At 56.6% G+C, this 14,603-nt stretch overlaps 1 protein-coding gene across 6 annotated transcripts in view; it reads right to left on the bottom strand.

Moving 5' to 3' along the window:
- The window catches only part of Nfix (nuclear factor I X), a 94,274-nt gene that overhangs the window by 21,636 nt on the left and 58,035 nt on the right, over nt 1-14,603 (bottom strand). The window lies entirely within an intron of this gene.

Here is a 14,603-nt window from a genome sequence, read left to right as displayed (position 1 = left end):
CTTTCCTTTCCTTTCCTTTCCCTTTCTTTCTTTCCTTCCTTCCTTCCTTCCTTCCTTCCTTCCTTCCTTCCTTCCTTTTTTTGGTTTTTCCAGACAGGGTTTCTCTTTGTAGCCCTGGCTGTCCAGGAACTCACTCTGTAGACCAGGCTGGCCTTGAACTCAGAAATCCACCTGCCTCTGCCTCCCAAGTGCTGGAATTAAAGGCATGTACCATCACTGCCCAGCCAGGAGAAAGGTTTCATACAACTATTGACCAAGCAGGAACCCTCCAGCCTCAGCTACCGACACCAGGCAGTAGACCCTATTCACCCAGGCTCCAGAGCTAGCCCAGGCTCCGGGGTTAGCCCAGAGGGACTGGGGGGAATCAATGACAGTAAGTACTTCACCCAACATTTGGGCTGGATTGGTCATTGTGGCAGTGGGGAGGCATCTCTGGCTTCTACCCACTAATAGCACCTTCATTGTGACAACCCAAACTACCTCCAGAAACTGCTCAGTGAGCCCGGGGGGACAGAGTTGCCATGGATAGATAGATAGCACTGACCAAGAGTCTGCATTCAGGAGGCTGAAGCCAGTGATGGGCACTGTCGGTAACAGGGCAGACCCCCGGGGCCCTCCCTCTCCCACAAGGGCATTCCCATCCCCGAGTTCATTAATTAATGCTGTTCCTGTGGACTCATGCCCCTCTGTCTCACCTTTATGCTTACAAGCAATGCCTGGCAACCCGGAGGGGGGAGGTGTGCCCTGCTGCCACCCAATTCTGTGCCAGCCTGTCTGGGCTGTCTCATGCCCCACTGCCACAGCTGCTCAGAGGGAGCCCCGAGACAAGGGCCTATTGTGTGGTGGAAGCTCACAGAGGGCTGGGGGCAGGGTGGAGTGTGTGTGTGAATATTTTGCTGAGCTTGAGAAAGCCCCCCACCCTCGCCCCCCTAGGTCCTCCAAAGCTTTGTGTGTGCCAGGGGCAAGATGGGGACCTCCAGAATGCCTGCCTGGGCATGACAGCTGGTGAGAGGGTGGGGGTGCTGAGGTAGGTTGTGGAGCGCTGGGTGAAGACTCAGCTATTCACAAGGACCACAGGGGTGGCATCTGACACTCTGCCCTGGTTCTGGCCAAGGTTTTGCAGGGCTCTTCCGAGTGGCCCAGACACCCTAGCTGGGCCACTGGGCCATTCATCCACAGTTCCATGTACAGCCTGCTGGTTTCTAGGTGGGGTTGGTGGGTCCTGCTCTGAGAGTCAGGGCCCTCTGCGTCTGTGCCTGGGAATGCTGGCCAGGCCCTGGGCTATCTCATGGTATGTTGGTACTCTTTTCTTTCATCTTGCTCACGTTGTTTTCTCTCTTGTCAGTACTGGGGATTGAACTTAGGGCCTTGTGTGTGCATGCAAAGCCAGAGCTCTACCACTGAGCTACAGCCCCAGTCCTTGTTTACTTTATTTTTCCAATTTTTTTTTTTAAATTCTAAAATATAGTAGTAAATCTTGCTATGGAATAAGAGGTAGGGGTTACGAGGAAAGTGTCCGCAAGCTCCCCTCTGACCTGAGGTGCAGCCTTCCATGCCACTGCAGGCCAGTCACCTCTTTGCCATGAGGTGGGGGCGGGGTCATGGCTCCTCCTGTAATAATGCCCAGCTGTATCCTGAGACCTTCCTGCACCCTGGTATCACACAGTATGGGTTTTCTTACTCTCTGGATCCATGGGTCTGGCGCAAGTCCAAATGGAAGCCAAGGGGTCCAGGTGCTAGGGCCTTCTTGGAACCCCATTGTGACACTACCTCAATCTGCTGAAAAAGGGACACCTCAAGACTGGCCTGCAGGACATCAAAGGATGCATGGCACACGCGCTGCCGCCCATAGCCTGCCGTGAATCCCACTCATCTTGGGACCAACACAACCCCAAAGACCTCCAAACCTGGGTCAGCTCAAGGGGGCTCAGAGTCTACCCCACAGGAGCACAACTGGCCCACTGCAAAAAGCCAAACAGAGAGGGAGTGCTGTGTGCCTGTGTGTGTACACGTGCATGCATGCACGCGCGCACGCGCGCGCGCGCACACACACACACACAGCGTGCACATGCACATCCAGCTAAAGGACAGAAAAGAGTGGAGAACGTGACAAAGAGATGGAAGTACGCCAGCGACGGCGACTGACTGCGGCAGAGACAAATAGGACTCCAGGAGAGTGCGACAGACAGGAAATCCTTTTAAACCAGGACACTTCCCAAAAGGGTGCCGCTGTTATTACTATTAGTTCATAGACAGGAGCAGACAGGAGAAGCCGGGAGGATGAGGCCGGCTGCCACGCGCCACTGGGCGTGGCTCTGGGCGCTGCTGGCAGCCATTTTAGACCTTGGCAGCCATCTTATGGCTGGCGGCCTTAGCCAGCATTGCCACAATGCCGCCACCACCAGCCCCCAACAAGCTCAGCTCAGCTCCAGGACAAAAGGCAGAAACACTGGAAGTCTGGATCTAGATTCACAGGCAGAGGAGGCAGCCCTAGGGCCAGGGCAGCTGCAGCCAGGGTCCTGCAGGTCTGTACTAGCCTCAGCTTTTAGGATCCCTGCCTGCACCGGGAAAGGGCAGAGAGGATGAAGCCTCCGGTGCCCTGGCAACACTGTAGCTTTTCAGAAAGGCAGCTGAAACTCTGAGTACCAAGTCTAGGCCCAAGAATGGACCCCTGTCCCATAGGGCCAAAGGATGTCAGCCCAGGATACATCTCGGGTAGACGTGAGATGGGGTTGGCAGGGGACCGGAGAGGCCACCGGGTCCTCAGTGGTCAGGCTCAGGGGCCAGCCAAGGGACATCCTGACATTCAGAGATGGGAGCCAGTGGCTGGCTTTCCCATGTGGCAGGCTCTCTGGGATGTCTTAAACCAAGGTCTCGACATCCCTAGGGACCAGCAGCTGGGCCCCAGGGCAGCATGCCACAGAGTGTCCAGGCACCTTGACTCCCTCTTCTGCCCGGGACCCCTGGAGGAGGTTCTAACAGGACGGAGAGAGGGAAGGCCCTTTACAATAACCCCTCCCGTGGCCCCGCCTCAGAGCTGCTTGGCTTTTATCTGGGAGAATGGGGCTTATCAGAGCCACCAGCTGAACAAACAACCCAAATCCACGGTTAGTGAGAAAAAATACTCTGCCTGAACTCTTTATCTCCTGTTCACAGGCCTTGCACACTGCCCACTGCCAAAAGCGCAGGAGGGGACCCGAGGCGGAGCAGTGGGGGCTGAGTTCTCCACTCTGGAGGTGGAGGGTGGCCTTCCCCAGTTTGGCCCGGCCTGTTGTCAGCCACCTCTCTTCCTCCCTTCCTTGTCCCCAGCCCATCGACAGTTTTCTCTGGGCGCCTCTGGCAGTGGGTGAGCTCTGGCCCACACAGAACCGCCCCCCCCCGCCCTCAGTGTCTGCTTTCTCACTGGGGACAATGGGCCAGCTGGTGGCCCGTGGAACAGTGGAGAGACAGGGATGATACAAGGCGGGCAGGTGCTGCTTCGTCTCTCATCCTGCCCAGCCCACCGTCCTGTCACCCTGGTCCCCTAGTTCGCTGTGGCCGAGTCTCCTGGGCTACAGCTCCGGTCTCCCCAGTTCAGGGCAGTCTGGCCCAGGCTAGGAAAAGAAAACAGCTCCTCCCTGTACTCCCCTCCTACAGAGCCCGGGGCTCCTACCACTTCCTTCCCAGAAGGAACCAGGACAAAGGGCTCACCCCACCTCCCCTGGACCCAACCCAAGACAACTCAATGGTCTCCTGAGTCCTGGAGTTGAAGAACCCAACTCCCCCAGGCTCTAAAGTGTCTCCTACTTGGCCCTGCAAACGCAAGCGCCCGATGACCAAGCCCCACCCATGGCTGACAGAGGCCCTTGATGGGCAGGTGGCTGAGCCCTGGCCACCTGGGCCAGGTAGGAGAGAGCTCACAGTTCATTCTCAGTGCTGTTGGGTGGTTGGTTATAGATCAGGCACCTTAGGACAGACAAGCTCAGCTCTTGTCTTTCTCTGAGGACCCAGGATGTTCATACAAGGTATGAGCAGAGGCCATCCCTGCTAGTGGTCTCCGCTACTCCACAGGGTGTCTGGGAGGCCAGGCTGCGAAGGAGCGAGTGAGGTGATGAGTTTGGATTGAGTGGGCACAGGCCCAAGTGGGTTCTACAAAAGGACCTTTACTGCAGGTTGGCCGCCTGCTTTCTAGTCACGGTCATCCCACAGGTCATCCCCCCGCTGCCTCAGCTTATAGACCACAGGTGTCAGACAGTATGCAACTGACAGAGGCCAGCAATGGCCCCTCCTTTCCCCAAGCCCCTCAGTGGCTCTGTCTCTGGGTTTTCTTTCCTAACCTGCCTGTCATGCCCACTTTTCCCTGCAGTGCTCTTTCTCCTTCACTTCTCTCTCTCTCTCTCTCTCTCTCTCTCTCTCTCTCTCTCTCTCTCTCTCTCTCTGTGTGTGTGTGTGTGTGTGTGTGTGTGTATCTCCAACCACAGACAAGGATGTATTTATGGCTCCTAGCAAGTGAGGGAGGAATTCCTGTTCACTACAGCCAACACTCCACGGCTCCCACGCGAAACAAGCTCGTTCTGCAGGGGCAGCTGCGTATAGCTCGCTGGCCAGCTGCCTCCATGGACTTCACCCAACATACTCTTTGGGGGCCCGGAGGGGTGCACAGATCGGCCTCTGCCGTGCTCCAGAAGCATATACCTCGGCATGTGGACACACTTGTTATACCCTCAGTCACACATGTCACCTGCAGATGCCACCAGCCCCTTCTCAGTGTCGAGACAAGGTGGCATAAGATGGAACAGCCACAGAGAGGGACACTTCAACTATGGCAAACTGCTGGTCCAGAAGCAGGCAGGGGTGTGATTCCAGTTCCCGGTCCTGTCCTCCCTAGGGCTGCATCTCCTCTGCCTGCCTCCCCCCCCACCCCCTCTGTGATTCCGGAGTGTCCAGGGCACAGGAAACCCAATCTCAAGGAGAGCCAGAGGCCCAGCCTGCAGCAATCAGAGCTGCAGAATGTGACTATTGTACCTCCTGAAACCCAAGTCAGAGAATCTGAGACACCCTGAGGAGGGGGCCTGCGATTGGTGGGGGCTGGGAGAAGGGTCACAAAGGGGTTCTCCCTGTCTCAGCAAACAGGACACTGGGGACCCGGACTGAGGAAGTCCTTGAGAGTGCAGGGCAGCCAGAGGGCAGAGGGAGGCGGGGCTGGGGAGACAAGGGGCTTCTCAGGTCTCCCGCTCCTTCCCTATGTTCCCCACCTGTGCCCATGCTAGCATAAACACGCTCCCCCCCCCACGAAGCTGTCCAGGGGCTGGCACTTCCCCCCTGTCACCTCAGATTCTCATGGTTTAGGAGCAGGGACCTGACTGGAATCACAGTCTTGGAGCTGTGGGTGTGCAAGGAGGGTGAAGCAAGTGTCCACCAACCTTCCTCTCCACACCCACCGCCCCATCTCACTGACACAAGGGCTCTGGCTTTGCCCTGAGACACCCACCAGAGCAGCAGAGGGTGCTCAAGGAGGAAGATGTCTCAGGAAGACAATAAGTCACAACCACAGGGGCATATGGTTTGCTTGAGGACTGAGGCCCAAGGCAAGACAGGCGGACAACCTGACAGGCTGGACAATAGGGACATGGTGGACCAGAGAGAGCATGGGAAAATGACATTTTACCCTTCACACCATCTTCTCCTCCTGCTTCCTAGGTACCATGTAAAAGCAGAGACCAGACTGCAGGCTGAGGGTAAACCACCGGCCTGCCTTCTCTCTATAGCTCTCGTGGTGAGGATTTGTTTAAGAGCCTCAAGTCCTACATGAGGAGAAGGCTATTCAACTCTTACTCACCCTCACTCACGTTGTGGAAACAGGAACCCTAACCACCAAGCCGCCAAGCCTACCACCACCACCTTCGTATACCGAGAAGGTGTTCCTAAACTCATGCCTTTCTCCTAGGTAACAAGAGTGGGGTTTCCATCTTCCCCACCCTCGTGACGGTCTGGCCTTCCAGGGAGGTCCTTGCCTGCCGTGAGCGCTGGAGACAGAGATGGGCACCGAGCAGTGGGACAAGGGGACAAGTGGGCAGCAGGATGGAGTGCTCAGGGATGCCAGGCTGAGGCCAACAGAGGAGAGGAAGAAGGTGAGGTCGCAGAGAGAGGCCCCCAGGGGAGGACACAGACAAAGGCACCCAGTCTAACAGGGGCCCCCCAGGAAACATGGGGAGGTCCCCATGTGGACCCAGAGACTCAGGGACCAGGCGTGGACAAGCAGACTCACAGTTTGCTAGGCAGCTATGCCCATCCCTGCGGGTTTCTCAGAGGTGCCACAAGCAGGGCATTCCACCACAGCAAAGTCCCCACAGAGATGGCGGGTAGGAGGCAGTACGTCGGCCGAATGAGCAGGCACGACTCAGAGCCAAGAAGAGGCAGAAGCCACCTGGCCCAGGCTCGCCTTCCCTTCCCCTTCCCAGAAAGGAACCACTGGTCTACACTGCTGGAGAACTATGTGGGTCCTCTACCCATCTAGAGACCCTAGCTTTACCCTCAGCACAAAGGAGACAGAGAAACATCTAGGTAAAGGGAGACAGAAGAAGCCGGGAACGGGTCAGAAACATGGATGAGATGCTACCATCCCCCACCCCCTCCACGCTCTGCTCAGATGCCACTTTAGCTCACTGGTGACATACGAAGTGCATCTGAGATGGCAGTTTTTGGACCCAGAGACCCCAGTGGTGAGCAGTGGGGCCTGGCTCACTACCTATTGTAAACTGCAGCAGAGGGGTTTCTTAGCCACTCAAGGGCAGGTCAGCTGCCCCACGATACAGGTAGGTCCCGTCCCCCTACGGCAGTCATTAGTAAATGGACTGAGGCCGCTCACCCCATGGGGAGGGATGGGGAAAAGACCCCAGGAGACGTGGCCAACAGAGACGGAGAGCACAGAGCTTGCCCTTGGACTCCGAGATTCCAGCTCCACCAACCTGCCCTGCACTGCCCTGCTCAGTCCTAGAGTCAGAGAGCCAGAGGCACAGACAGACCCTAGCCCTAGGATAGCAGGCACCACCGCCTGCTGCCCACAGCCCTGCCTTCTTTACAGACAAATCCACTCTTGGCAATGCTGGCTGGTGCCACAATTTGCCAGCAGCTGTGTCTAGCATTTCCAAGGGCCTGGATCCAGGGATCATATGACAATGGGGTCCAGACAAGTGGCCCCTAGCTGAAGAACCTGCCCCTCCTCAAGGTGCTGGGCAGAAACTGACAGCGGGGAATGACTTCAATACACTGCGAGCCTGGGCGAGCCAGCGGTGGGTGGGCGGGTAGGGGATGTGCCCCACCCCAGCCTGGGGCCGGAGGAGCTGAGCCTTACCCCACACCCTCTATTTCCAGCCTTGCCCTTTCTGGACCTTTGAGTAGCCCAGGCCAGGCCAGGCCAGGCCAGGCCAGGCCGGGCTAGCCGATACCCACCCCCATCCCCAGCTGCTCCTGCGGCTATTAATAGTGTTTCCCCTTCCCAGGGCTGGGCAACATCCCCACCCCCAGCCCAGCCAAACATATTTGCCCTTGGTCTCATTACTCGTGAAGGGAAGCAGTCAGTCCCTAATGCCAGCCCTAGGATGAGAGGGGCGACAGAGGCCCTGAAGGTCACATAGGTGACTGCCTGGGGCCAGCAGGAGCTTCAAGGAAGAAGTGAACCCTAGTCTAGGAGCACAAGGGTAGTAGAGAGGAGCTAGGGCAAGAAGTCAGGCCAGGCCAAGCAGTGTGAGAGTGAGGCCTATGCAAGGCCCAGAGGAGGCAGATGAAGACACAAAGACAGCAGGCAGAGAGGGCGAACTGCTTCTCACTGCTAGTCTGTAAAGCAGAGCATGCGGCAGAGGGCGAGCAAGAGTTTGGGGGAGGAGGAGGGAAAAAATCTGGGAAGAAAGAGAAGTGAGTCCTCTCAGCTTAGTGCAGAGAAGGTCCCCAGGCCACGGCTTCTTCACCACAGGACATGAAGCCTGAGGAACAAAGATGGCGGCACAGGGCCTGCGCCCCTTGCACCTCTGCTGCCCTGGGCATCTCCAGCCCTGTGCCCCCTCCTGTGCGGCTCACTCCTGTGAAGAATTCATCCAAGAATGATGGGGGCTTAATGAGAAAAGCCTGGTAGAGCCCCCTACCTTAAGTCACCCCAAAGGGCAAGCTATGTTGAAGTATCCCCCTCAGTCCCCACAGGGCAGGGCCCTCGCGGTGGGCAGACCAACTCTGGCTGGCGGAAGGTAGCAAACAAAGACATCCCCTAATCCGATGTTTCAGCAGGACTTGGTTCCCACCTACACGCCTAGCAGCCCCGTCTTCAAACCTTCCCCGCTGGGCAGCCTCCATCTGGGTCAGCACTGGAAGCCTGGCTGCCTGGGCCAGAGGGAACTCCCCCCCCCCCCAAGCCATCAGCCCCACAAGGCCTTGACTTGGCTTACTGTGTCATCTCCACCCCCTCTCAAAGACTCTGAAGAGCCCTTTCCAGACCCTTCTTGCAGCTGTGGCCTCTACCCTGCCTCCCCCGCGCCCCAGGGACAGGGCACTTCATAGCTGGCACCTTCCTCCCCTCCTGAAGACAGGCCATCTTCCTGTTTCCACCTTTAATCCCGTAAACCTGAGCTGAACCTCCTATCAAAGGGCTCAACGGACAGAAGGAGCCCAGGGCTCCTAGAAAAGGGCAGGGCAAGAGAGCGCTCTGTCCACCGCCCGACCTGGAAGGCACAAGGCCCGATAGAGGCCTTTAGACAAGAACGAAGGACTTGGAATCTTGACTCCAAGTGTGTTTTGTGTTGTTGTTGGTTTTTTTGTTCTAAATAAAAATGTGTCTGTTATTATCATCATCGTTTTACTGTTTTGTTTTGTTTTTTTTGAGACAGTGTAGCTCTGGCTGTCCTAGAACTCATTTTGTAAACGACTCTAGCACAGAACTCAGAGATCTGCCTGCCTCTGCCTCCAGAGTGTTGGGATTAAAGGCATGCACTATCCATGCCTGGCTAACTCTAATTTTCTAATCAGAGCCCATTGTGTAGCACTGGGGGCTGGGAAGGACTTTGGGCCTAGACTCAGAGGCCTAGGCCCAAACTGTAGCCTTATTATTTAGATGCCCTGGTCGGTCTCTCTAGCCTCCTAATGGAATACAGCTTGGTTGGACCTACGCAGAAAACGAGATGTTACGTGGGGACTAAGGATGGTTTCATAGAAAGTACTATGTGCATATAAGGGAAATTCAGGTTATTTATGGAATACAATGACCAATCCATCTATCCACCGGGCTAGCAGGTACCAAAGGTCCTTAAGGACCCCGTGGGGGCTCAAGGAGCTTCGCGGTGCACTCCCCAACAAGGTAGCTAGGTGGCGCAGCGAGTTAACACTAGCTGCCCTCTGCCGGTCATGGTAGGGCGAGCCCGTGGGGTGCTGGCCTAGAAGTTCGGCAGACAGGGCTCCCTCTGAACAAACGCTGGACCCAGCAGGAAGGGCAAGAACCCAGCATGACCACCAGACCTGTCTGTATCAGGGATGGAGCTGCCTGAAACAGAGGCTCCCGTGACTGCACAAGCACATCTGGGGATGAGGGCAGACAGCGCTAGCCACACACCCCGAATAGGAACAGCTTGCGGTGGGGAACCCAGTGGAAGGAGGCCTCCGAAAGGGAGGTGAGGATTAGCAGAGGGAGGGATTGCCATGATCCTTGGGCCCATCCGGGCCCCAGGACGCTGCTTCTCATTTGAGAGTTTTCCATTGCTGACCCCGAAATTGCTCCCGAGGCGTTCTGGGCGCCCTTGGTGCTAACCTGTCTTTACACTTGGTAACTCTTGGAAAGGAAAAATCCTTCTACCGCCCACATTGCGGGAGTGAAAAGATGGAGGCTGAAAGCCAGATTAGGAGCATCAGACAGGGAGAAAAATGGAGAAGTCAGGGAGAGAAAAAACAAACAAAAACAAAAACAAAACGTAGGCACAGGAACAGAAACAGGCAGGCACACACACCCTCCCGGGCTGCAAGCAAGCGGGAGAAAGGTTCCTTTGTTCTGCCCAGAGGTTAGCCGAGGTGAGGCCACCCTGCAGCCCCTCTGACCCTGGGCAGTACAGATTACTTCGAAGGGTCTGGCTGGGCCTGGCTGCTTCCCTTACCCATGCGCCAGTCCTCAACCCCAGCACACAGTCGTCAAGGGAGGCAGCTGCTACCCAGCTACCCACAGGGCTTCAGAAGGGCTCGGATCCTTTCAGTGGTTCCCTGAATGCCTTCACTGGCCGCCGCCCCACCGCCATTAAGAGCTTGCTTGAGGCTTCCTCTGAGCTATGGATTTGGGGCAGAGTAGTGGCAGGAGCCAGACGTGTTCTGTACTGGGATATGGCACTGAGGAGGCTGACTTGATGGTCCTCCAGCCTCACTCCTGATGAGTCCTTCTCGTGACCAAAGCTAGGCTCTGATGAGGACTTCTCAGCGCGAGGCGAGCCTTAGCTCTGAGCTGAGACCCTGTCAGAGCAGAGGCTGAAGTGCAATGCATGCCATAGGAGACAGAGCTCTAGGGGACTGTCTGGTTCCCGCGAGGAAGGGCTTCAGTCCCCAGCACCCTGAGTCTCCACAGGCGTGCTCTGTATCCATTCTTAGGGACACTGGCCTGGAGCATCAAGAGCAACCCGTTCCTGTCTCTTAGTTAGGGTTGGTGGTTTAAATTTGGCAAAGACTGAAAGACTGCTTCACCCCCTCTGCACCCCCTTCCCCAAAGGGGTTTCCCTGTCCTCTGTAGAACTCATGGAGATCCGCCTACTTCTGCCTCCTGAATGCTGGGACTAAAGGCCTGTGCCACCGCCACCTGGCCTGTTCCACTTTCTAATCAGCAGTACCTCGCAGCTCCTTTGCAGATACAGGATGAGAAGCTAGAGGAGAGACTGGCCTGTTGGTTCTCCCTGACAGTGCCCCCGCCTCAGGCTGGAAGCACCTACTCAGGAGGCCCTGGCCCTCAACTCACACCAGCTGAGTGGAGAGGGGGTGCAATGAGGGGAGAAAGCAAGCAGATGAGGGGGCTATCCCTGTGCATGATCTACGGCAAGGGAAGTGGGGGGCTGGAGGGAAAAGGAGGGACAGCTTGCACAGGGGGGCCTGAGTGGCTGCCTCCTGCCTCTGTAAGAAAGTGCAGCTCAAATACACAATGTCCTGCCAAACCCAGCCCCTTAACTCAATTAAGCGCAGGACCAACTTCCCAGATTGTTCTGTGTGCCAGTGCCTGTGCCTGTGAATGTCCTGATGTGTATGAATCCCAAGATCTATGAGTGAGTGAGTGTGTGTGTGTGTGTGTGTGTCCTGACCCCAGAGAGGCAAAGGAAATGAAGAAAGAAAGAACTGAAATCTTGGAAGGACAGATTTCTTCTTCACTCTCCTGTTGTGGACCCGGAGAGCAGCGCACTGTCTGGGGCGGTCCCTGGTCTGTAGGTCACACAGCATCCCAGGCCTTTGCTGATTTGGTGCTAAGCCTCCTGCAAGCCCCAACCAAAATGTCCGCACACTCACAAAGGCTCAGGGGGGCCAGGGCTGGCTGGCTTAGGGCAGAAGCTGAATCCTGGGGCTCCACTTACGCACTATTAGTGCCTTCCTCACGTCTGGCCCTTGGGCTGCATGGTCTTGGCCAGCCTCTTTTCTGAGCTACTTCCCGACCTGGTCACTTGGTCCCCCAAAGGCTTGAGAGTGTTCTACAAAGGACAAGGCCCTTGCTGTATAACAGGAGTGCTCCTGGGCCTTTGTGACTGTCTCTCAGCAGGTGACCTGCCTCTGAGATCATGCCTGAGCAGATCTAGACTGAAACCTGCTTTCTCCATCACTGTGACAGGCTCCGCAGAAGAGGCAGGGACAGACCTTGAAAAGATGGTCTTCCAAGACCCCAGAGGCCAGCAGAAGCTCTTCATAGCCTTTCACACTCACTATCCCCGTCTAGAGGAGTTCCCCAATGTGTGTGTGTGTGTGTGTGTGTGTGTGTGTGTGTGTTACATGAAGCTGTCTTGTCTTGACCCAGAGGAGAGGGTATATGCTCCAGCAGCCTCTCTTGCAGCCCCTGAGAAGCTTGGCTTTTTTTCCTCAGCCCTCCAGGAGCCCCCAGCAGCCCCTTCTGGGAGCAGAGCCAAAAAGATGGAAGAAGGATGCTTATAAGCTGCTAAAAGGGAAGTGTGGGAGGTGGGCAGAGGGGCCTTTGGCCTCCAGGTAGTGTGGACTAGGCCTTTTGGTCACGAGGTCCCATACTTTTCTCAGGGAACAACATCAGGCTAGGAGGAGTAGCCTCTGCTTCACCCTAGCTGCCACAACCTGGGCTGACTGGAATCTAGCCAGGGTCTCGACAGGAGCAGACTAGAGTCCCCACTATGTCCTGAAACAGTGTCTCAACACTTAGGACCCCCTGGGATGTGGGTCACTCCTGAAAGGCTCTGGTTCACCTTCCCTCCTGGGCCTGAGTGCCAAGGGATCCAGTTGGGAAGGGTTTTAGCATGGAGAAGCCAAGGCTGGGGATGGCAGCTTGGTGGGGAAGCCTAAAGTCAGTCTCCGCTTTGCTCTAGGGCTCCACACACAGCTAATGGGAGGCTGGCAGCGGCAAATTGTTGTTTACTTTTAATTAAGTAAACAATGTCGGCTTTCCGCCTCCTCCCCTGCCACCCCAGCCAGTAATTTAGGGATGACAATGGGGTTGTTTCCTTCCTCCTGCCTTCTTCCCCAGCACTCTTACTAGCTCCTTCTTCTCCACATAGCTTTTGGAATTTGAGGAAGACCCACCCAGAGGGACAGGCCAACCTGAGCCACCTTTGCACCAGCAAGCGACAGGTTCCACTTAGGTCTATCTAGGCCCAAGGCTGTGATTCTATCTCTGCATCTCTGGGGGTGACCAGGCCAGGGGTGTCAGGGCCCTGACAGCATGGAACATGTAGCTGGTTCTCCCCCTCCTCTCTAGCATCATCTCTAAAATCCACAAGCAGGACGACCACAAGTTGGGGTGGGGGTTGTATCATCAGATAACAAAGTCTGCAGGCAAGAAGAGATTCCCACCCCTAGGCCCCAGAGTCCACAAGTCTCCCTCATCACCAGTGAGGAACCTTCTGGTCTGATCAGGAAGAGCCAGGGTTCCAAGCCAGCAGTACATATGTGGCACGAACTCTCCTCGGAAACTGAGCTGCCTTGAGCGAGCTGCCTTCGTGGCCTTGGTTTCTGACATCACTGTCTTGACATGTTTAGCTTCTCAACAGGAGACCCAGCATTTTCATTTTGCTTTAAGTCCCACAAATTCTGCAATGAGTTCTGTTCAGAGACCAGAACTGAGTGAGGGAAAAAAGCAAGCAAGCTAAATCAGTCTCTCACCCGCTGGGCTGTCCTGCCTAGGGCTCGGGTGCTGAGCTCTGGGAGTACAGAAGGCCTGCTTTAGCTCCCGAGGAGGCTGAATTCCAAGTGAGGCAGCCTAGAAGACAACCTAGACACAGGCAGATTTGTACCTGAGCTGATGGAGGACCGAAGCCCCTTGGATAGCCTTTCTCTGTAAGCCAAAGGCCACTGGGCAGGTGGCCTCGCTTTCCCGAGGCCCTCTCTTTCCCGAGGCCCTCTCTGAGCCCTCTGCACACAGTGGCTATAACTGTAACTGCAACAGGCCCGTGTGGCAAGGGAGGAGATCTACCTCCTGAGGATGAGGATGGTTGGGTCTAGAATCCAGTCCTGCCCAAGCAACTGGGGACTAAGGTGCCTCAATTTAGGTGCACGGGACAAGGGCAGGCAGAAAGAGCTGCACTCAGGCTGCTCCAAACCCTTGCCAAAGGGCGGGGTCTTCTTTAGCTCAAGCTGGCTGGGGCTGGATGCAATTTCAGCCGCAGAGCAGGGCTCGCTGGCTGGAAGCAATTTTCTCATTAGGACCCCAGGCCTGCTTGCTGGTCTGTTCCAAGCCCTTACTCCCCTCCTGCGAAACCGCACCCCACAGGCCTCCCGATAGACCACTCACACGCACAGGGAACCGCATGTGTACTGAGTCAGAGAGGCGACTGTGGGGTCACTCCAGTGGAGCTAGGTTCAAGGAGAGCAGCGCTGGCCCGAGGCCCTAGCACTGAGGCATAAACAAGCTCTCGGACAGCTCAGGGGGAAGGGGACCCCGGACCCCAGGACCTGAACACTGCCCTCACGTGACCCTCCGGAGTTACTCTCAGGCCTGCCGGTCGGTGGGTCACCAGCCTGTCTAGTTCAGGTGGGCCCGGGAGCCAGATCCCTTTCCCAGCCCCAGGCGCTGTGAGCAGAGGGTGGTCTCACGGAGCCAGGGGGAGCGCAGAGGCAGGAGGGGCGGCACCGAGCTGCTCCTCAGACACATGTGGTTGGACTTAAAAAGCTATTAGGGAGTGAGGCGCTGGCGGGAGTACCGCTGGCCCTCACACCAGAGGTGGGGGGGAGGGCAGATGCCGAGGCAGTGAGCTCAGCACTCGCTCCCTCCCGGGCAGTGTGGGACCCAGGGGACCCCCGCCCAGCAGGAGAGGACGGCAGGCTCTCAGGGGAGGGCGAGCAGACTTTGGGCCTAGGTCTTGCTTGGCACAGGCTCTGTAGAGCTTGGGAGATTCTAAGCCTGCGGTGGAATAGCCTCTGGGGGAGGGGCGGCGAGCCTGGATCTGGCC

The sequence above is a fragment of the Apodemus sylvaticus genome, chromosome 21 (genome assembly GCF_947179515.1).
Source record: "Apodemus sylvaticus chromosome 21, mApoSyl1.1, whole genome shotgun sequence".
Lineage (NCBI taxonomy): Eukaryota > Metazoa > Chordata > Mammalia > Rodentia > Muridae > Apodemus > Apodemus sylvaticus.
This window is presented reverse-complemented; position numbering and strand designations above follow the sequence as displayed.